Source organism: Lactuca serriola, chromosome 5 (assembly GCF_051521515.1).
Source record: "Lactuca serriola cultivar US96UC23 chromosome 5, Lser_US96UC23_V15, whole genome shotgun sequence".
NCBI lineage: Eukaryota > Viridiplantae > Streptophyta > Magnoliopsida > Asterales > Asteraceae > Lactuca > Lactuca serriola.
The window spans coordinates 284,528,442-284,553,332 of NC_136412.1; the positions used below are offsets into that span (position 1 = coordinate 284,528,442).

The window sequence follows — 24,891 nt, forward strand, 5'->3', positions numbered from 1 at the left end:
TAGAAATGCATATGTATCACCAAATTCAAGTACTTCTTAACTTGCTCATAAACAATTATTTGAGTTCCCTCACCATTGATTCAACGGTACTAGCTCCATCTGCTCCCTGCTTGTTGATTGAAGCATTTTTCCAAAACTCAATGATTAAGTCTTTTTGGATGACTGGATTAGCACGGACGGCATGAGAAATCCTGTAGTTTTTCAAACTCACCATCATGGATTTTAATTCTTGATGAGCAGCAGGTGGATCCCTAAGATATCCAACAACATTGTGGGAGTCTACAAATTTAATCTGCTCTGTCATTTATCTGCACCAAACTAGCAAAGTGAGAATTGATTTAAAAATTAATTAAATTAAGTTTATAATTTAATTTCGGTTGAAGTCAAAGATTTAATCGATTTCGATCAAAGTCAAAACTTCATGCGTTTTCAATTAAAGTCATGGTTTTTATCGATTTCGGTCAAAACACATTTGACTAGACGTTTTCGGCCGAGAACCCTGATTTTGGTCGGATCTGAATCAATTTCGGTCGAATCCAGTTTGCAATGAAAACCCTCGGAACTTGTTCTAATTCATAATTTTGAAAACCTTCGAACAATCCACTCGAAAACCTGCAAATCCATGGAAACATGTACACCAAAAACACTTTAAACAATATTGTCATGGTCGACAACTACATATCTACCTGATTCACTAAAGTATTGGCAATACAAACACCAAAAGTAAACAGACTTTTCAAGATTTTTTTTTAAAAAAAAAAGACTAAAATGCATAAATGGTCCCTATGGTTAGCTCAAAATTGCCACTTTGGTCCAAAAAAGTTTGGACTAGCACCAGAGGTCCAAACTTTTCATTTTGTTGCAAGTTTGGTCCAATTGGCTTTGAATTATTTTATAATGACAATTTTTCCCCTTATTATTTTATTTAATATTTTTCTTTTATTACAACCATTTAAAAACAATTAAAAAAATAAAATACCCCTAACCTCTCTCTCTCTGATGTTCTTCATTTCTTCTTCAAAACACTCATTTCCCTCAAATCTACCATGTGCGATGACCCACAAATCCGCCATCATCAAGACTAATGAGATTTATGTGTTTTCCGACGACATCTACACTCATAAAATTGCCACTTCTCGACGATGTTGATGATACAACAAGCATGGAGATGGACAGATCTGGCAAGATATCTAGGATTTGTAGAGGCGACAGTGTCGACGAAGGCTCGGGTTCGGACGACACAAGGGTTTGAGCAGCATTGTAGGGTTCGTTTTCCGCCGTTTAGGGTTTGAAAAGCTTCGTATGGTAGCTCTAACATAAAGATCTGTTTTCATCCTCATTTTTTGGATCTGAACAGATCTGGTGAGCTATCTGACACTGTTTAGGGTTTCATCCGTCCGCCCCTCTCCTTCTCCGGCGAGGTGCTGTCATTTTTAAAAACCCTAGCGCCGCCACCCTACAGGTTTTTCAAAACCCTAGCTTTTCAGATCTGCTGCCACATTCGTTTTTGCTTTAATCCACAAACATGAAGATCTAGAAACTCGTAATTTTTTTCTTCTAACAACAGATGGCTTAAAGATAATGTTGCTCCAGCGAGTGTTGTGTATTGAATCAGGTTTATGTGTTTGGTCTTGTATATCATATTTCTAGTTTTGTTAATCATATCTTCTTGAACATATTTATGTGTTTGATATCATCTGTGTTTAATCATTTCTTGGTTTTTAATGTGTTCTTGAATGTTAGAGTTCTAATTTTCATCTAGAGAGAGAGAGAGAGTGAGAAAGAGAGAAAGAGAGAGAGTTTTATATGTGTGTGGTGTTTAAGGTTACAAAGGAAGTATCCGTTTCGACGATAGTGGTGGCCGGTGTTGGTGGCGACGGTGGTGCAGACCGGTGGTGGTGGTCTTTTGCATTGTAAGAGAAAGAGAGAGGGTAGGGTAGGGGTAATATTTACTTTTTTATTTTATTTAATCATAAAAATATTTAAATAATTGGTCCTAGATTTAGGATCTGTAAACTCTTAAATCTTAGAACTTGCGTCTACTTTGTCCCAGATTTTTTCCAAGACCTGATATGAAACCTTACTAGGGTGAAAGTGACTTTTTTTCCAAACTAATCCAGAATAAGCTGCAATGATATGTGGTTTTGTAAAATTCACCTTAAATTGTATAAAATACATATGGTAACACTTGTTTTTCATTACAGGTATTACTCTGTAAGAATGGACAGGGATTAGTAAAGAAAGTTTGGATATTGCATTGGAATGCAAGAAAATAGCAAAGTAGAGTGTTATATTTTGTAAAATATGATAAGTTCGAAATAACTAAAAAAAATTGTGATAGGCTCATAATATGATCAATAAGATGCTGAAAAATTCCGAGGATGACAACTCTTTCAAAGGGAGTAATTTTAACGATCCAAAATAAATCAGAATACTATGTTGTATGAATAGTTTGACTAAAAGGGTAATTTGGTCATTTTTGAGAAAATAACAAGATAATGAAGATTTAATCTTGAGAAATTGTAAAAATATGTTTGAGAAAATTATAGGATGATTTATAATGTTGGTTAAGGGGTTCAAGTCACTTAATTGTGTATTAGAACGAAAAAGGTGAAATGGGAAAAGTTAGTGTTTTGAGATTTTTACATGACTTAATGGATTAAGTAATGTATGATTTAAGACAAAATTAATTATATATAGCTACTATATTTCTAGATAGACCATTTTGTCTGATGACGACCAAGGATATTGTTGTCCATTTAAATTTAGCCAACAACATCTACCAATAAGCCTTTTAGTTATGGGTGAAGTTAATATTAGTACACTAGAACATGTTCCACGCTTGATGACATACTCTAGTAATCAAGGAAGTTTCCTCAAAATCCTTTACTTCAAGTGAGTGGATAATCATTGTGGAATGCATATGTTGTGTCCCAGGTCGGATCTACCGATCACGCAGAGGGGACAACATATGACTAACATAGAGAGTAGAATATTTGAGATTTGTAGAAGACAACATACTGACTTAGAAGCAGTGAACATCATCTGAGTGCATATGTTGTGTCCCAGGTCGGATCTTCCGATCACACCAAGCGGGCAACATATGGCTGACTATAGAAAGAAAGAATAACGATTTTAAACAGAACCAAATTATCAGAACCCCTTAGTCACCTGTATCAATACCAAAATTAAGGAAATAATTCCATATGCCAAAGAAGTGTTGATCCACAGATCAAGATGATAGTTAGCTTCAATCTATGTGAGAGGCTTCTTTGTTTATTTTACTGTTAAACCTATCCAAGCGTCGTATTGTCAGTCCATGCGAACTATGAACTATCTGATGGGAAGCCTAACAACCGGTTACGGTAGCGTAGCTAGGGCTATGAAAAGCAAGGCAGCCCCTAGACTGTGAGAAAGCCCTAACACCTAACCTTTTCCTTGAAGACCCTGTATTTTCCGACTAAGCAATCAAGCAACTTGTCTTGATTCTCCTAGTATCAAGTAGTAAGGGATCAAAACAAGGGAGGAAGAAGTAAAAAATATGAAAACATCTTCTGGTGTCGAGGGAATTGCACGTATAGAGATTCAAAAAAGAATTGACCTGATCCAATTCATAATCTATAGAGGATTTCCAAAAATCTTAATTGAAAGTCGACCCCGAGGAATCGAAGAATTACAGATGAATTTACAAAAAGAATTTCATTCTATAAATAGAAAACTTAACATTGCTATCACACAAATTGAAAACCTTATGGAAACCCTAATATTCTTGCAGAATTTATAGCGGGCCAATTAAAAATAGAGTTTCTTTTCGCAAATAAATGAAAAAGGCTATAGAATTAACTGAACAAGCAGATACAAAAGGAATTCAAGTGCAAATTGCAGGACGTATCGACGGAAAAGAAATTGTGCATGTTGAATGGATCAGAGAGGGGAGGGTTCCACTACAAACCATTCGAGCTAAAATTGATTCTTGTTGCTATACAGTTCGAACGATCTATGGGGTATTAGGCATCAAAATTTGGATATTTATAGACGGGGAATAATAAACCTTTATTCCTTTTGCATTCTATCCAACGATGGAACAAAAAATGAGAAATTTGTTTCTTCTTTTTATTTTGTGTTCAATAAAAAAGAATGAATACGGTGAGATACGATTTAGAATCTCTTGTAGTTAGGCAAGTGGAGGACAGTGATCTTCCAAAGATCACCGGCCGGAACGATCTATGATAGCTATTAACTAGTGCCATGGAGTCAGCCAGTCTAAACTCTATAGCTCAACAGTCTAGTGAAACTAATGTACGAAGGAAGCAAGAAGTCAGCTAAAAAGTATGAGAATCTCCACTGTTCAATCAACAACAACAGGGAGGGATGCCCCCGAGGGCATCCCGGTCGATTCAATCAACAAAGCAAGTGTTGTGAGCCCACCGACGAGTGAGGGCTAAACGGTATCTATAGATTGAAACTAGAAAACCTTAATTCCTAAACTAGCCTCATGAACAAGCCAGTCTCAACTTTCCTGTTCAACTTTCTAGTGCGTCTATCTAAGGATAGATCTCGGTATCTGTGGAGAGGAAAAGAATGAATCCTAATAATGCGTTAAAATCTAAAAAACATTTATCTGTATTCCCCTTTCTTTATAGGTCTTGTGTTCCCCTTATTGAACGAAATGCAAAAACCACATACCTACAAACTTGTCAATAAACAATTATATGTTCAATTTGACTACAAAAAATTCTATGTTCCACTTGACTCTTACCCATACATGACCAAAAAAAATGACTTAACTAATGTTGCTTGGGACAGCATTTGTAAATCCATGAAGGAGGGTGGGTTGGTAATTAGACAGGAAATTGCATGCCAAACTTGAGGGGGCTTATGTTGTTGGTCAATTTCTCTGGGGCAAGTTTATGACATCTAAATAGGGTCATCAATTGGATGTGGTGTCTAAGCCTATTTCTTTAGGATTTAAGCTCTCATGTTTGGAGGAATGTTTTCCCTCATGTTAGTACCATTCTGGGCAACTCTCATTGGGTGGTAGGTGTTGGTCTAAGTTTAAATGAGTCCACATTGTCTAGTTCATTAGTTTTAGTCCTTTGTGCCTACCAATACATTGAACACAAAGTTTATACAGTTCAGCTTCAGTGCTTCACACATATTTAGTTTTCCCTTTATCACTAACTTATATCACTTCCCAAAAGGTTGTCACAACAAAAAAATTCCTTTACTAAAAATAGAATAGAATGAAAGAAAATAAGAAATATAAAGTAAAATTGAAAAGAAATTTCAGTTTTCGAAACTATCATCTTAAGAAATCCCACAAGAACGAAATTGTTTTTTTTTAAGAAAAATTAGGTTTTTGGACAAATTAGGATCAACATTATTATTACAGAGAAGAGAAGAGTCAGAAAATTCAAACCGTAATTCAGTAATTGAAGAAATCCCCATTTGTGATCTTTCCTTTTTCTATCCCGCAAAGGACACATGCTCTCAATGAAAATTCTGAAAGTCATGCATAAGAGAGATGTCCCCTATCATGTGCCTAGAATATCCACTATCAACATACCAAAGTCTTATGATATTCCTCCATAGCTGCTCTGGCACAGAGTACGGAATCAATTGGTCTTGGGAACCCAGTCCATTTTGAAACCAGGTTGACCTTTACCATCAACACATGATACTCTTTCCCAAATCATATCCTGTTTATCAAACACATAAAATTAAGAGATGTTATAATTTTTAGGTGATTTGGGAATTGAAACCTTTGGTACCCTTCTATAGTCGGGTTTAACCATTTTCCTGTTTAGTCGGATGGATGTTTCAGCACTTGATTTAGAGCTTGAGACCGACTGCTGAGATGACTTTGACCTCACTGATCTTAGTCCGACTGAACTAGTTCTCAAATTAGTCTTCTTGTCCGACATGCCCTTTTTAGCCTTGAGAGTTTGATTATTGGCCTTTTTAGCATTCCAATCACCACTTCTTGAACGTGACCTTGAAATATTTCTTGTGGAAGATCTCCCCTAGGCACGTTCTACTAATCTTGTTTATAGTGAGGGACATGTAGACGATGTGGGCAATTTCTAGCAATGTGACCAGGAGTCCCATAGTTGAAACAAGTTTGTCTTTTCAGGTAAATAAAAATGTGACTTGGTCCTTGTCCAAGTGACTTTTGTTTCAAAGACCTTCCACAATCACAAGCACATTTATTAGCCTTTTTAACAAATTTTTGTGGCTTGGATTTTTCTACAGTGGGATTATTATCATCACAAGCTTTTGAAGCCCTGTCAGCAAAACTAGAATTACTTTTGTTCTGCTCGAACCCATATTACATAGTTACTTCAACTACACATGAAGTAGTAGTATTAGAATCATTCACATTAGTACTCTCAGTTGTGTCAGATTGTTCAGTCTTAATTGGGACAATTACATGGGGCTGGCCATGTTGAGCTGGAGTCTCTGTCTCTTTGAAACAAGTTTGTCTTTTCAGGTAAATAAAAATGTGACTTGGTCCTTGTCCAAGTGACTTTTGTTTCAAAGACCTTCCACAATCACAAGCACATTTATTAGCCTTTTTAACAAATTTTTGTGGCTTGGATTTTTCTACAGTGGGATTATTATCATCATAAGCTTTTGAAGCCCTGTCAGCAAAACTAGAATTAATTTTGTTCTGCTCGAACCCATATTACATAGTTAGTTCAACTACACATGAAGTAGTAGTATTAGAATCATTCACATTAGTACTCTCAGTTGTGTCAGATTGTTCAGTCTTAATTGGGACAATTACATGGGGCTGGCCATGTTGAGCTGGAGTCTCTGTCTCTTTGATTTCAAGGGGTGGAGTATAGTTATCATTCAAATGAGGTGAAACATTATGATACCCTAGACCCACACTTTGGTTGTCTTCCCACTTTAATTGTTTCTCTATCATAGATTCAACCTTCTCACTTGACACATTGAATTTATTAAATGTAAAGTCAGCATCCTCAAATTTAGACTTCAGTGCATCAAGTTCAAAAGTTAAGTTTGCAATTTTCTCCTTGGCAAACCAATAGTAAACACATTTTGTGTTGTACTCTTCTTTAATCTTGCTTAAATCTTTTGATTGAGCTTCTAGTTTTTCCTCAAGCGATTTATTTATTTTCTTAATGTCATATATTTCGTTTTTAAGGTCAAAAACCTCTTTGACCAATAATTCATTATGTTCACGGTATTTTTTTTATTTTGTATTCACAAGATTGAGAACATGATGTTTCATTTATTTTCTTGGTGATTGATGAACTCATTATTCATCAAAGAAAATTTGACCGAAAAACAAAACTTCAAAATTTTCTGACCAAGAACCTTGAAGGCCAAATTGTTTGACCGAAATCCCTAAAAGTCAAAAGATTGACCGAGAACAGTTAGCCAAGAACTAACTGTTTTGACCAAGTCTTTTCACCGAGAATGTTACTCAGCCGCTGAAAACGCTGAAATTAAGCCGAAAACGAAATTTTTGATCAAGTTTCCTTATCCAGTGAATTCCGAAATTTGGTAGGTAACCAAAAAAGATTTCCAATGAAATATCTTCCAAAATCAGTGAAGAATCACCAATAAAATGATGAACACGAAGTGTAGGTCAATCCCCTTTTGTTTTAATACAACTCAAAAACGCCTCAAACTAACAAGTGTTTCGAAAAGCAATTGATACCAAATAGCCTTAAGTCGATTTTTAAGGCTCTGATACCACTTGTAAGTCCTAAAACTCGGATCTTCTCAAGGTATCAATGTTATTGTTTGAATTAATGCGGAAACTTAATCAAACAATTGTACGAAACAAACAAGCAATTAGATGAACCAATGAACACGTTTAAATGAATGCACCCAATTCTATTAGTCAATTGTCAGGTACATTCAAATATTCTTAAACCGAGAATATGCTCTAACTCACCAAAAACGCGTTAACCCAAAATAGCTATACATAGACCATATTTATACTACACCAATTAACCTAAAACCCAAAGATAACAAGCCCACCGAAAACACTAAGCCCACTAGTGATTTCGGTCTATAACCGAGAACATATATGACATACAAAACAAAGCATAAACCGCAAAATATAGCCCAACACATTTAGGTGTATTACTTGGTACTCTACCAAGCTAATACTTTATTATTCATTAAGAGCGCGAACTTCAACTACTAAATGAAACTGTCTCTATTTGTAAGGAACTCACCATCAATGGAACTTTTTCATTAATTTCTTCCATACTAAGAAGATTATCTTTTTCTTTCTTTTAGTATTCCAAAAAATATTCTTGATTCTTGATTCTTTGATTATATCTAAAATGATCTTATGTGACTTATCATGCACAAGGCATAAAAGTCATTAATTTCACATGAACGAACTCAATAAGTATTTTGCATCTTGAGTTTCCTCAAGATTTTAAGTACTTTGACTTAAATCAATGAATCACTTAGATCTATCTCCATAGACTCTAAGTATGCTTTTCTTGTTCTTCTCATGTGTTTTATAATGAGACAATTCCTAAGCCAAGTAAAACTTTTACACTTAGCAAAGTTAGGACATCATTTCATATTTCAATACAAGGGACAACATTGCTCCCACTAGCTACGACATATATATGGACTATCTGTTGTTTCTCATAATTTAACTTTTGAATTTATCAACGAAGCAAATGATCCAACCATGAGATGCTTGTTAGAATACATCAATGGACTTCTTAAGCCTACATATTTCTCATAGTCATCTTGGTTTCAATATATGTGTGTTCCCATCCATGCTTGTCATCTTTTGAAGATCCACACACACTATATGGTTTTAACACCAAGTATTGGATCAATTCAAATTTACAACATTTATGGACTGAATCTCATTCCTTATAGCTTCCTCTAATTTTGTCTTATTGGGCCTCCATAGCTTTCGATAGTTGATAGACTCTGATCGCAATCTATCAGCGACTTGTTTCCCATATGGCATAGGGTCATAAAGGTCAATGACATCTTCTATTAGATCTATGTGGAAGAGGTAGAGGGATGTCTTTTTCCTTAATATGTTTTAACCTCTAATTAAGTGCAAGTGTTTCTTTAGGATCTTTGTTAATTGATTCTTAAGTCTTATCAAGATCAATGTGGCTCTCACTAGTTCTTTTGGATATCAACTCTCTCTTCTGAAAGATTTCCCTTAGAGAAAGAAATACTTTGTTCTCTAAAGGTTTCTAAACACACAGTTGAGACATCCAATGAAATAACCTATCTCACACAGCGTTCGATAAGAACTTTATTGGTTTGTACAAGACCAAGGACTCTTGTAACACTCATTAATGGTATAATCCATGAACTGTTTGTAAGTATACAACTAATCGATTATAAATCAAACAATGATTTTTTTTTCTATGTCCAACTATATTGCTTATGACAATAATTTATTTGAGATCAATTGTGAAATAGTTTCATAATTCCATTAGATGATCATTATCCTTTTGATCAAGATTCTTACTATCCTATTAGATCTGAGTTTCTTATCCTTTTGCACAGTTGACTATGAACTTCATTTTGTGACCAATCTAATAGCATCACAAAATCATTTGTTCATCATTTATCTTGATACTATGAGATATGTATCAGTCAAAAGATTTGTGGTCTAATGACTTCAAAAATTCTATCCAACTGACTATTTGGTGATGCACTACTCATTTCTATACTTAATACAATGATCTAAATATTTTGGATTAACAAGCGCAATGATTAATCTTAACGGCCAAATATTGTAAACTAGTTCCAACAGATACTTTGCCACTTGATGGTGTGACTTTCATCATTATTGACAAATAAGATTTACATTTATCACAAGTCTTAGGGTCAAATGATTTCCGAAATCCGATCCAACTAGATATTTGGTAATGCAAATCTTATTCAAGAAAATGATTCCATAATTGTATTTAATCCAATCAATGAATCTACATTGAACTATTGTTACTATACTAGTTTCAAAGTTTTCATGACTTACTTTTAAATAGTAAACATGAGAAATTTCCTATATTTAAATAAGTTATAACTATCTTCTAAAACATTGTATAAAAAATTTCAATTATAAGACCATAGATTTAAAATTGAAGAGAATGAGTCATCTTATGATGCTAAGGTCAGTAAATGAACTTGAATCTATGTCCTTGATAATAATGAATTCTCTGTGTTATAGTCTACTGATTCCGTTTGGTCATTATACATTCTTCCAAATGCCAATACTCACCCTTTATTGAAACACTCAAGGATTTGAAGTAACATACCAGTGGTGTCATGGATTCATTATTCTAATTAGAGGCTAAACACTTGGAAGAACGAGTTGACTCTTGATACTTTAAATTATTGTGGGTCCTCGTTATCAATAATCAATCGACTCTTCTTTAGGTTTTAGTCTACATCATATTACTTTGGACATTTGTTCCTTTCTTAGTCCTTTTCTTAGTAATCAATTTAGCATATTAGAATACGTCTCAGAATTGGCTTACTTGTTGTTCTTTGCATTTGATGTTGTCGTTGGATACGCCAACTAAGAACATCCTTTTTCCTATGGATAATTGGTTTTCTTCTTCTTGAAACTTATTTCATGACAACTAACCATAATATCATTTGAAACTTTGAGCTCTATTCTTATCCATGTTAGTCCCAAAAGTTTCTCAACATGCTATGAAACTTTACGATGGATCTTTTCAAGTTGTCCATGTTAAGTCAAAATCACCTGACCATAACCGATTCCAACAGGTGAATTTCCATGTTTCTTTAATTTTATCAATGTAATTAGTTCTTTGAAGCTTGGAGTCTCTATTTTATGCAATGTAGTTCCAAAATATATCTTTCTATATAGCTCATATCAGAATCATCTGATTATATGCACTAGTTAGCTAGTTGGTTATGTTACCATAGTCAACTCCGAACACGATGGATTTCCTTATTGCTTCAATTTGTACACTTAATATTTTCTAAGATGGATCTTTCAAATTTTCTCATATCAAGTCAGAATCATCTGATTATATGCATTGGTTAGCAAGTTGATTATGTTTCCATACTCAACTCCTAACTTGATGGGATTCAATCAATGCTACTTATGTAATAAGTATTTTGATACTTGTTCCTTTACATAGGTAAAGGTACAATCTTTCCTTTACGTTTAAGAGAGTTATTTTCAATCCACTAACAAGATTGACCATTACTTATAGCTTAAACTTTAAAGGATTTTATAGCAGTTAACTTATAGTGGATACTTTTAAGACATCATTCAATTAATGATTACATATAGTTTGTGTTTTTGATCCTTAACGAATAATTACCCAATTACCAAATTATTTCAAACAAGTCTAGGATCTATATTTCATTCCATGATGTGAACTGGACTAGCCAAAAATCACACCAAGAAGCTATTTATGTAGACAAAAAATTGTTAATATCAATCTTTATGAGATTCCTAGATCTTTCGAGATTTGCTGACATTATGTCAATAGCATGTTAATCTCTTCTTATGCTCATTTATCATTCATGACTGGATTAAACGAGGACCATGAATCCAAATGGTGAATTGACCATGCGACGCTACATGATATTCGAATCAAGTAAAGGTTGAGAATCGCGATTACCATATACCTTACTTCGATAATATTATTATTTGATGTGCCGGTAAACCACCCACGCATAACGCCAAGAAGAATATACGACAAGGCGTAGTTTCCATAGGAAACGTAACATTCACATTATTATAAAATGAGATTTTGTTTTATTACTTATCAAGTTAATACCTTTAACTTTGCACAATTATCCTATCAAACCCTTTCGGTAACTCTACTTCAAACACAAGAAGGCGGTGAGGGTGGCGAGTAATGAATGCCACTTAAAAGTCAACCTCATTAGGAATCGAAGAGATCTACCTTAAACCTCCCTTATAGCAATAAAGTGGATGAGCCTAGTTGTGGTAAGACTAACAATGCATATTAAGAAACATGCGAGAACGCAATGTTTATTTTAGTTTAATAAATATCCATACTATTTTACTATATATACAAATTTGTGGATTGTATGTCTTTTAATTCTATTGACTAAAAAAGACAACAATTAAATTATATGAGTTTTAATCTTTTGTCTTTTAATTAATCTCTTAATTAAATCAAATGTAACTTTATCCTTTAGTATAAAGTCTAGTTTGTATGTGATAAAAATTGAAAAAGATAAGCAACCTAAAAATAAAAATAAATTTAGAATAATCTGGAACTTCAGGTTCCACGATGTGGGGAAGAAACAGTCACGTTGTGGCATACAGAAAACACATGATTTTATTAAATTATTATTTTAGTTCTCAACAGCTAGCCATGACGTGGCCAAGAAGAGACTACGAAGTGGTGACGAAGACAGTTGCGATCCATGTGGATACCACGACGTGGTGGAGTGCCAACCATGTCGTGGAAAAGAGGCAAAACGACTAAAATGTCATTTTTCAAGCATAAACAGATTCAATTTTAATCAAAGAAAATTTCTAGACTTTTAAATCAATTTAAAACTGAAACCCTACACATACAAAACCTAACATACTCAAAGGACAAAGTCTAAGTGCAATAGACTTGAGTTTGCCACACGTTGATACCACTGATGGGTTTCGAGCTTCATTAGAACAATTAAAATGGTAGTGGAAACAACAAACAATTTGATCTAGAACTCGAGACATATGGATCTTAACTCAATTAATCGATGCAACTTATTAGAACTCAATAGATAAAAAAACATCACTTAGATTATTTTTGTAGGTTTCTTCTTTTAACGAGCCAGTTGATTGTACTAGAGAACCCAAATGAGAGTTCTTCTCTTGTAATCGCACCCAAGACACAAACTCTATCGGATCCAACAAACCATAATGAACCAACATGAAACAAACTCGAATCGATGATTCTAATCATCACCATGTCGTAGCATATGAGGTACCATGTCGTGGTATCGAGCCTTCGGGTTTTTTTATGGGTTCTAACGTTTGGAGTAAAGAGGCTAAGTTTTATATTCATTCAAATCCGGGATTTGACCCCTATATATTTATAGGGAGATGATTTGAATCCTCATAGATAATTACAAAATATAATAATAATTATTTATGGTATTCAATTCATTTTGAAATATTCCATATTCTCTTGTTATTATTTAATTAAACTATTAATTAATTTACAAAAAAGTTCCACAAAGAAATATCTTTTTAGTTAAGTTTTTATTTTATGTGTAATCCAAAAAAGACATTGTTATTAATAGTAATATTACAGGTTCAAGTAGATGTGTATAAGAAAGTGGAGCTAGTAGCACCCGACGTTAGATTCTTACATTAGATTCTAATAAGTTCCTCTTGATAACTACTTGTACCGATTTATGATACAATTGTACACCAAATTTGTAATGATTCATGTTTTAAAAATAAAAAAATAGGCGTCCTAATGTGTTAAAAATATGGGTGTTACAAGTTGGTATCAGAGTCGTGGTTTAAGTGAATTAAGCGTCTGGTGATAGATTCTTAGTCTTAAATCAGAGAGTAGAAAGAGATTGTGAATTGGCTAGACTTAGTAGATATAAGATAGTCAAATTATTGGAAACAATTAGGGAAATTATATTATATGTCTGCATGTTTTCTTGTAAATTGTATGATTATATGTTTTGGTTGGGTGATGGTGAGATCGGTGTTGTGACACTGTGAGCCAAAAAATCATGTTTGGGTGATCACGAGATCGACGTTGCGACATTATGAGCTAAATAGGCCCAGAAACAACATTAATGTTATGTTTGTGTGTTGGGATAAAGACAAGATCGACGTTGTGGCAGCGTGAGTCTATTTTGTTTGGGTGACAGCAAGAACAACATAGTGTTGTGAGTTAAACATACTTGATGGATGACATAGAAAGCCTACAGGATCTATATGAACATTAATGTCACATTTAAGGATAGTTATTGGAGAATTATAAGTCACTGGCTGACTTGGTGTCTGCAATGCCATAACTGTATATTGGTAGTAGAAAAGATTTTAGAAAGTTGATATTATAATATAATGTCGAATTTTATTTATAATATTGGTTGGTGACTTGAGTTATGAGAAGGGATTGATGAGTTAGATAGACTTGCAAAGAATGTTGGAAGTTTGTGTAAAGGTAATGTATAAATATATATAGCCTGGAAACCAATGTTATGAACCAAGAAAGTATAGTTTGTAACTGTAATCGCGGTGCGATGATCTATGTACCGTGACACGGAGGCGAGAATAGTTTGACATAAAGTGAATAGTGAAGACAACATATTTTTGGAATTTAACGGTGCAGTAAGAATAACTGTGACGCGAAGAAAATACATCGTCAAAGTATATTACCAATATGTTAAATGCAAAGAATCTAGGAATGGAATCATCAATTCCATATTTAAATGAAAGACATATAAGTGCATAATTTTAGTTAAATATGTCTAACAACCCATGTTTGAGCCTACTAAACTCTAGCATAGATTAATTAAATAAGTGGATTCTTTGTCTTAACTTGTATTTAATACAATAATAATACATAGCAAAAAATCAAACTAATCCAACTTTGAATGAGATATGATTGTTCAAAGTTAAGTAAAATTTTTGCAGAAAGCTAGAAAACATGAAATTTTCTAAGCCTGGAAATTTAAAGTATTCAGATGCTATCTTTAGGACTTCATAACTTGAGTTATACATACCAAAATTAGTTCATTCTTGTGCCAAACCTATAGTTGGGACTGAGAGGAAGGTGCTACAAGTTGATTCAACTCATTTGGAGATCGTATGAAAGAGTTACGACGTTTTAAAGTTGACTCTCGGTTAATATTTGGTGCTGTAAAATATTAGAGCAGTTGACTATTGTTGATTTTTTTGATAAATTTGAGAGTTTTGAATAAATTGAATAGAACTAACTTAAAATAAGTTAATAAAATATAAGATATAATACTTAACCAAAATATGAGAATTTTTGGTTGAGAAAAATGGAACTTTACTTAATTTAAAAGAGGTAAAATTCTTAAAATGGTATAAAAGAACAAAAATGAAAGATGCGTTGATATCCTAGTATATTACAATATTTTGAATACAAATGACCGTTTCAAAATATCAACACTCTAAGGATGTCATAATTGATACACAACATATGTTACAAAGTAAAGACCTAACGGTCCTGAATACCATTACAAGTCTTCTCTTCTATCACTCAGCATCATATTCAATTCTTCAGCAATCTTAATGCCACTACATGTGATGCATATAAATTTAGTGGGTCAGATTAGAGAACCTGGCGAGATACATAGGGTTTTCAATCCCATAATATTATTATGATAATAATCCATAATTAATGAACTTACATAAATCAACCATCATCCAAATAAATACATCATAAACATCCATAAGTCATTTTTCCCTAAATTACCCATCCTGTCGATCCTCACATCCTAATATAATTATCTTATGAGATATATCCTGATGGATCACTATAAGCAACGAGTTGACTATACTCCTTCAAGGATTCATTGGCACTAGACGAGGATCAATAAAGACAATAAAAGATGGGAAATGGGGCACATTGAATGAACACACAATTCATTAACATCTGTGGAACGATTTCCCATAATATTCCACAAGGCTATGTAAAGTAGCGATTGGTCATCATCTTACTCCGATAGATAACTCAGACATACCTAATGATGGTATAATATAGACTCACCCTTTCCGGTTGTCTAAAAAGAAAAAGATGGGGGAATACTAATGTAGTGCTCCTATACGCACCCGTACCCTACCAAGCATCAACATCATCGAACAAATTTCTACTCTCTGTTCTCATCTCTCATACACATTTAATATAATGTTACCCAATATCCAAACTAAATTGAACTAAGCATCTTATTTGGGTCTTAGTCTATAACTAGAAACACTTACAATACATCTAATCAACCTCCATTAAAAATTTTACTAGCTTAATCTAAATTGAACTAATTTGATATCTCTCATAAGATCCTAAATACCATTACATGTCTTCTCTTCACTTCAATCACTCAACATCCTATTCAATTCTTCAGCAGTCTTAACACCACTATCTGTGATGGATATAAATTTAGTGGGTTAGGTTAGAAAACTTTGCAAGATACATAGGGTTTTCAATCCCATAATGTTATTATGATAATAATCCATAATTAATAAACTTACACAAATCAACCGTCATCCAAATAAATGCATCATAAACATCCATAAGACATTATTCCCTGAATTACCCATCCTGTCGATCCACACACCCTAATACAATGATCTTATGAGATATATCATGATGGGTCACTATAAGCAACAAGTTGACTATTCATTGTCAATACAGTCTTCACGATATCATCCTAATATAGAGTATGGCTATTACCAAACTTAATTGGATTTAAACATCTTTTGTACGTCTTAGTTTAGAAACCAAACTAGACTACAATCTCAACATCCAATACCAGCTCTGTTTAACATTGTCATAATTTAGTGTATATATTTAACACATAGTATTAAGTATTTATTATTAATCTTCTCAATAATAATAATACTTTTATGATTATCATGTAATAATATCATATATATATATATATATATATATATATATATACACACACACACACATATTAACACGTATAGAACCATATCTAGTTCGCACATCGTATGTCATTAAATATACATCTAACAGATATTCCAGTCAATAAGAATATAAACTTTCAATTGATACTTCACTACTAGAAAAATAGCCTTTTACGACGCGCGAACAATGACACGCAGTGATTTGTGATACGTAAATGTGAGTGTCCAAAAAAAATGTCATCTGTTCCAAAATTTAAAGGATTTCAGACGCGCATTTTTGCGTGCCCTAAAATTAGTGTCTAAAAAAACACGGAGGGCACCTGCGTGTCGTCTAAGACCGCCGCTTTATAAATTTTAATAGAACGCGCGCGTTCCATCCGGCGAAAATGAAATCCCAAAAACTTGAAATCCCCGCCTTCCTTTTTTCTCCCTCCACTTTAGTTTCCCTAGTAGCTAGGGCTTTTTTTTCAAGAACTTGCCCCGATCGCCCTCTTGTACTGCTCGTTCTCTCTTCAACTTCCCTTTCTCTCCTTCTCACTTCGACAAACCCTTTCTCTTCTTCTCAGTTCTCGACGTCGACAGCTTCTCCCACCTCCGATGTTTATCTTGGTGTTGGTGCCTCCCACCTCTGACCTCCGCTATCCCCGCCCCACCGTCCAACGCTTTCCAGCGACACCCAGCCGATGGAGCCCCTCCTCTACGGCAATCTCACCTCGCCTGCCCTTGCCAGCAACATTAGGTCCGGTGACCTTAGGGTCACTGCTTATATTGCTCAAATTTACAAGCCCTATGTCTTATTAAGGTATTTTTTCTTGATTCTAACTTCTCAATGTTTTCGTTCTTCTATAAGAACCCTAGCTTGCTAAATCTCTTTTTCTTTCCGGCTTAATTTCTCTCGATTTCATTTACGATCGAAGGAACAAACTTCCGATATTTGGTAAAACTAACAATCGATGATGTGTGATTAGGTGAAATAATCGACTAGGGTTAACTAGGAACAAAGACACATGGAAACGGGAAAGGGGATGAAAAAGAAACATACAATATGTTTGATTAGGTGAAATCATCGGTTTTAGCAATTTTATTGCCATCATTGGTACTACCGGAAAGCTTAGTTGGCAGGAGGAGTCACTTCACTTTGGCTAATGCAGATACAGCAGTCTCTGCAGCATCAATGGAAGATGATGTTTTGGCTAATTTGATCAAAGGCTTCACATCCTCTTCTGCAATATAAGACATTTTGTTCTTGGACAAAGCACCCAAGGCCCAAGCTGATTGAGTGGCAAGAATTTGAGTGTTGCTTGTTAAAAGCTTCATGCAAGGATGCACAACCTCATCAGTTGCAAGACTATCACATATATCTTGATGAATGCTGAAGAGGTCAGCCAAGACAGAAGCTGCATGTTCCTGTGTTTCCTCATTTGAAGAATTAAGAATCTGAACAAGCGATCTCAACCCTTTATAAGCATCTGATCCTTTTTGAACAAGGTCATAATGTGATGCCATGGTAAGCACATGACCTAGTACTTCAATTATGTGGGCTTTTGATTTTGGGGTGTCCCCCCAAAGCAGAGCTAGTAGCTGATTAATAGTGGCAGCATCTGCCTTGCGTATAAGCTTTCTTAGTGCCTTCCCTGAGGCTTCTTGTCCCTTTGTTCCACCAGTTTTCAAGAACCATAGGAAAGCAGGAATAGCTTCATCACTTTCAACACATGCACATATATCTTCACTGTGACATCATAAGTTCCAGAGAACATAAGTTGCATCCTCCCTCGCTTTATCAGATCCAGTTTCTAGTAAATGTACAAGTGGTGGAATACCACCAGCAACAGTAATTGCCCACTTGCTGTCATCTATTTGGTCTGTCAGGAGTGCAAGCAGCCAGACAACATACTCTTGATGTTCTTCACTTGATAAACCTAGAAAAGATTTAAGTGACTGGATTCCCTCTCTCTTTCTAATGGCTTCCCAGATGTCCACTACATCACAGCATAAACTTATCAGAGAGGTTATCAGATACTGTTGCACATCTGATGATGCCATTGTTATAAGCCTGATTAACACCTTCTTGGCTTCTGATTGATTAAGACTTGTTGAGAGGCAATCATTGCTCCGATTGCCTCAAGTATACGTTCCTGGACCAAATTATTTACCCGGGCTTTCAAAAGTGCAACTAAAATGTTTTCTATTTTCGTTGCATCAACTGGTTCGTCTTCAAGATTTGGTTGAAAGATCATTAGTGTGTAAGCAAGTGCTCCGATTATAATATCAACAATAGATTTAGACTGAGCAAGCTCTCCTAGATGTAGGATAAGAGCAGACATTCCACCACATATGTTTGCCAATGCACGTGTTGCATGTCCCTGAAGTATTTGGTCTGTCAGTTCCAATGTGCGGTTCTTGTTGTTATTGATTCCATGAATGATGGGACTGATGTAGCCGAAGCTTTAGAAGTAGTTTATTTATTGGCTAAAACAAAGCAAAATGTTAACACAACTTACTCCCCATGGTCTGCCGGTCTGCCCTTGCTGAAGTTATCTCAAGGTTACAACCTCTTGTGTGTTTTCTAGCTGAGGGGCCCACTTCTATGCAAGATAAGGCAATTGAAGTTCTATCCAGGCTTTGTGGAGAGAAACCTGTTGTTGTAGGTGACTTGTTGGTGTCAAATTCGAGAGCAATATGTGTTGGATTAGTGTCTAAGTCCATAACTATTTTGGTATGTACTTGACCCAATTATGAGCATGGTCCTTTTGGGTTGCCTTCACCATAGCAATATGTAGGATGAATTAAGAAGAGATAGGTTTAAATATGATTTATTAATATATTATAAGAATAATATATTAAAGGAGAAATCATATTTATTTAATTAGTATTAGTCATAAATTAATTAGGAATTAATTTGGTGACTAGAAGAGATTAATTAAATAAAGGGGTATAAACTGTCAAATGTGTGATAGTTGAGTTTTGGGCTAGGAAACCTAATGGACTAAGGGGGAACGAAATTATGATGAAGGATCATCATATTTTCGTCCAAGGCCTCATTCCATAAGGTTCCTTGGGCTGCTTGGTGACTAAGCTGTCCATTAGGGTTTAGACTAAAAACCCTAGCACCCTACAGTATAAATACATGCCCTATGCTTCAATTTTAGGCCACTTGATTCCAAGGGAACCCTAGGGCCGAAATTAGCATCATTCCCTTCTCTCTCTTAGTTGCCTTCTTGCTTCAAGGTGTTTGTGAGCCATTAGAGGCACTACAATTGTGGTGCTTGCTTTCAATAGTTCAAGAGAGTTCAAGAGATCAAGGAAACTAGTTGTTATTACTATATAACAACAAAGGTATGTCTACTACACTTCTATGTAAATTTCGAAAATCATAGAAGCATGTTAGGGTTTATTTTGTGTTCATAAAGTTGTATGTCTTATAGTGAAAACATAGATCCAACTAGGGTTGCATGCACACATAGGATTGTTTGTATTAAACCCATCAATATGTTCATTGGGTAACAGGATACTGAAATCTACCAGTCTAATTCAAGCTCAGGGGGTTTCATATCTGCTTGAATTCTTTGAAAAGTTTGATGTTGTGGTTATCAGTTGTTGCTTACTTACTGCCAAATACAATGGTCCATGCATCTTCTAATTGGCTGTTGGTTTAAATTTTCTTTTATTTTTATAATCATTTTCATTTTAAATCTTACTAGCTTTTAATCTTTCCATCATGACAACAATTTTGTATTCTTATCTTGCTGATAGGTCCAAAGAAACTTGAATGGGATTGGACCATTGTGCTTCCTGATTTGCTGCTATCAATGGCTGTTGTGTGAATCCTCATTGAAGTCTTCATTTTGGTTTGAGAGAACAAGGTGGAGAGTCTAAAAAGAGACAAGTTAGCAACAGAGAATCTCCTCCAAGAAACAAGTTACAACAGAGAATTTTCTTCCCTTTTGTTCACACTTTACATAATCACTTTCAATAATATTATTTTCATTTTTGAATATTTTCAGGGGCTCAAGAACTTCACTAAAGGTGCCCGTGAACTCATTCAGCGTCTACAAAAAATTGATGAGAATTGTATTTGTAGGTTAATGGCGACAATCTAGAAGAAATTCCAGGTGGAGAGATAGCAATTACAAATTTGAATACATGCAATGGTCCAGAATTTGTGTTGCAACTTCGTTTTCCTTTGAATCATGACAATGCTACTAGTACAAGAAGTCCAAGTTTGCTTTTTTTTGTTGAGATTACTAAATTTGGTAACTCAATTTTACCCATTTGAGGAGATAAGTTTGTTATTATTTTTTTGCTTTTTTCCTTTCTGAGTGTGGATATGGAAACTTCATGCACAATTTTATTATAATTATTTTCCAGGTCATATGAATGATTAAATGTCGACACTCGACATGCACCTGAATTCTATATTTTGTGGTGCTTGTAGAGTGTCATGTATTCATTGATTAATGGTTTGGTTTAACACAAGTCACATGATACTTCATGCATTGTTTGGATCATATTAAATTGTTAATGGTTCACTTTAGAATTCAAGCGATGTCTAATGTTTAATGATCAATTTCACAGGTGATGACCTTACATGTGACAATGCAAATCTTGAAGGTGAATCAGGGTCACGCTCTAAGCAATTGAGAAAGCTACTTCTATTCTCTAGGAATGTTTAATGATCAATTTCACCTAGTTGCCAAGGCTACTAGGTGAAATTGATGTTAACTCTTGTTATCTTGGATTACTTGACTGGTAGTATAGCAACCAAATGTCTAATTTTCATTAGTTTGGCTAAAAAACTATTTTTATTGCCTATTAAGTCACTAAATTAACTTTTTATGTTAAATATGTCACCATGCTTACAGTTTTTTCTGACTTCCATTTTTTATAACATAGTAAAACCTCACTCGCTGATGTCATCTTTTCTGACTTCCATTTTTTTATATAATTTTTATTTGGATCAGGAGGCTGCTGATGACAAAGCACCACAATCTGAAAGAGGCATCAAGTCACGTGCAATTCTTGGTAGACAGGTCAAAGGAATTGTCACAGAGCAGGTTGTTATAATGCTTCACATGTTCAAAATAGCAATTTACTTTCTTTATTTTGTTTATTGTAACATTATATATTGTAAGAAATAGAATTGTATGACATTAAATTTTATGCAATGGATTGTATTTTTTATATGGTATTTTATTTCTATTATGAGACAGTAAATGGAAATTTAATTTAAAAATTAATAAATATATAAATATATTTTTTTTTAAACATTTAAATTTACGATACGCAAAAATGTGTGTCATCTTCATTTATGACATGGCCTTTCTTGACAGGGGTTTTAATGATACGCATTGTGTGTCATTAACACGTGCATTGTAAGGTTACGACACGCGAATGCGTGTCGTTTTCCTTTATGACAGGGCCTTCCTTGATACGCATTGCGTGTCGTAAATGCGTTAAGTAAACGTGCGTCGTAATTGCGCGTCGTAAATGAGCGTCGTAAATGCGCGTCGTCTCTCTTTATGACAGGGCCTTCCTTGACGCGCATTTTCGCGTCGTCTGAGCCTTTTACGACGCACAATGAGCGTCGTAAAAGGCTGTTTTTCTAGTAGTGCTTAATACTTTACAAAAATTCTTGTATTAAAATCATTTAAATGAAAGTAACTATGCACTAACCTGATTGAGGTGAAAGATCCACGAGAAAGCTAGCTCCTCGGCTAATGTTTTAGCTTAACCCTTTCAAATTGTTGGATTAGATGTCTAAGCCCATAACTATAATTGGTATGTACTTGACCCGATAGTAGCATGGTCCTTTTAGGTTGCCGTCACCATAACAATTTGATAGGATTAATTATGGAGAAAGTGGTTAATTGTGATTTATTAATATAGTATAAGAATAATATATTAATTGAGAAATCATATTATTTAATTAGTTTGATTAGAAATTAATTTGGAATTAATTTGGTAATCAAAAGAGATTAATGGAATTAAGGGGATTGGTATTGCAATTATCTAATAGTTGCAAGTTGGGCCTGTGTCTCCTTGTGGAAGGGGTGGACGAATTCTATGTGTAGCCCACAAAGATTTCGTCCATATGGTAGCTTCTAGAAGGATCTACTGGACTGCTTAAGGCTTAAGCAATCACATTAGGGTTTTACCTGAAACCCTAGCAGCTCAGCTATATAAGGAACCCCTAGGACTCCTAAAATCAGCCACTTGTTCCCAAGAGAATACCCTAGCCGATTTTAGAGCCTCTTCCTCCTTTCTCATATTCTTCCAACTTGCTACTTAGTGTTTGTGACTCACTAGAGGTGCAACAATTGAGGCACTAAGCTCTTGAAGGTCAAGATCTACAAGCTATAACGAAAAGATATTCATCTAACTTTGTTTTATGTTACAAATCTCAAAAATTGTATGCTAGTTAGGGTTCATGCTTTGGATGATTAGAATTGCGTGTATAACTTGAGAAAAACCTAGATCCAAAGCATTAGGGTTGCATGTACACCATAGGAAGGTTGTAGTTCTCAAAACCCATCAGTGGTATCAAAGATTAGGCTGTTTTTTTTGTATTTGATGCCATGGTTAATTGTTCAAAGATGTAAAGAATCGATTTCCGCCCTCTGAAAGATGACTCGACGAGCCCATATTGGGACTCGACGAGTTGAGGCAACTCAACATGTCCAAAGCCTGACTCGATGAGTTGACTCGTCTAAATGCATGATTTTCGGATTTTAAGCCTAAATTAGATTTGGATAATTACCATAAACTGTTTTTATTGCTAAAATCCGATTTTTCTAATATGGTAATGAATATCCTAATATAATTGGACGATAATGGTCAATATTTAAGATAATTACTAGATTATATGATAAACTAATTATTTGTAAATTTTGAATTGTATTTATCTTGCAAAATAAAATTGGATTAGGTCAAATTTAGATAATGGTAAAAATTATATTATTATTTTAATTATTTTAAAATTGATCTAGAAAGTTTTGAAAAGTTTCATAACTTGCCCTTAAGTTTTGGAATTTAAAATTTGAATAAAAGGTTTTAATTTTGAAATATTAAATTCTAAACCCTAGTGTTTTAAAAGTTTAAAATACAACTCTTATACTATTATAATATTAAAAGCTTAATACTTATATATTTGTATAATATGAGTCAGTCTTACTGTTAGTAAGCCCCATTCACGAAACTGGTCTATAAGGGGTGTTTAAGGAAGCGGCCTATAAAATGACCGCCATTAGGTATCCACTCTTACCCACCATATTCTTGACTAGTGGAGGGTCGTTAGCCGAATGAGTAGGATATGACAACAAATTCATCATTAATAAGTATAATGATTATTATAAAGTAACTAAATGTTTTCATAAATTCCCAGTCTAAGTTACTTTAGGTAAAATGTGAAAATAATGCTATTCCATGAAATTGCACTTTGCACCTTGCCAAGTCGTTAGTGGAGCGTGTGTGGTTAATCGGCACACTAACTTGGACTAACAAGGGTGGAAAAGGGTAGCTCTATGTTTATCATAGATCAATGCACCATGTGTGGTTAAGCGGCACATTGATTAGGTGATAAATGACATCAAGAGTATCGAGCACATTTGCATGGTTATTCACACCTTGTTTGTGATCCTCGGTATCCCAGTCACAAACTTGAAGGGCATAATCGAGATTAAACATGCCATTGAAATTTTCAATGAATCTCAAAGAATCTATGAATTTCTATTCATTTAAAACCTAATTTTCATTGTCGTTTTTCATGGTGGAAATTGGTAAATCGTTATTTACCTACCTTCAAATATTTTGCAATTGGATTACGACATCCCTCTTCCAAATTGTGGAATATTGTGTTGGGTCCTAGCCTTAATATTTCATTGGGTGTTATATTAAGGATTCTTATCTAATCTAAACTTTGTCTCTTTTCTTTTTCAGATGTCAGGCTCAAACTCCTCTAATGCCAACTCTAACTCTTCGAACCCACTTTCTCTCTTGGGTATTTGTGGGAGGGTCACATTTGATGGATCCAACTTTAATGATTGGATTCGCAACATCCGCATGGCCCTAAGGTATGAGGACAAGGAAGTGATTCTCGACAAATAACTCATCAAGATCAACGAAACTATTGCTACTCCCGAAGAAATCACCGAGTATAGGGCTCGATGCAAAGAAGCGACAAAGGTGTCGTGCATCATGGTAGCCACTATGACTCCCGAGCTTCAAAAGCTCTACGAGGACTATTGGCTTTATGACATGCACCAAGATTTGATGGA

At 34.5% G+C, this 24,891-nt stretch overlaps 1 pseudogene; it reads right to left on the reverse strand.

The window, feature by feature from the left end:
* Positions 1–476: 476 nt before the first annotated feature.
* On the reverse strand, positions 477–20,462 carry LOC145050575 (protein CELLULOSE SYNTHASE INTERACTIVE 3-like; annotated as a pseudogene).
* Positions 20,463–24,891: the final 4,429 nt, after the last annotated feature.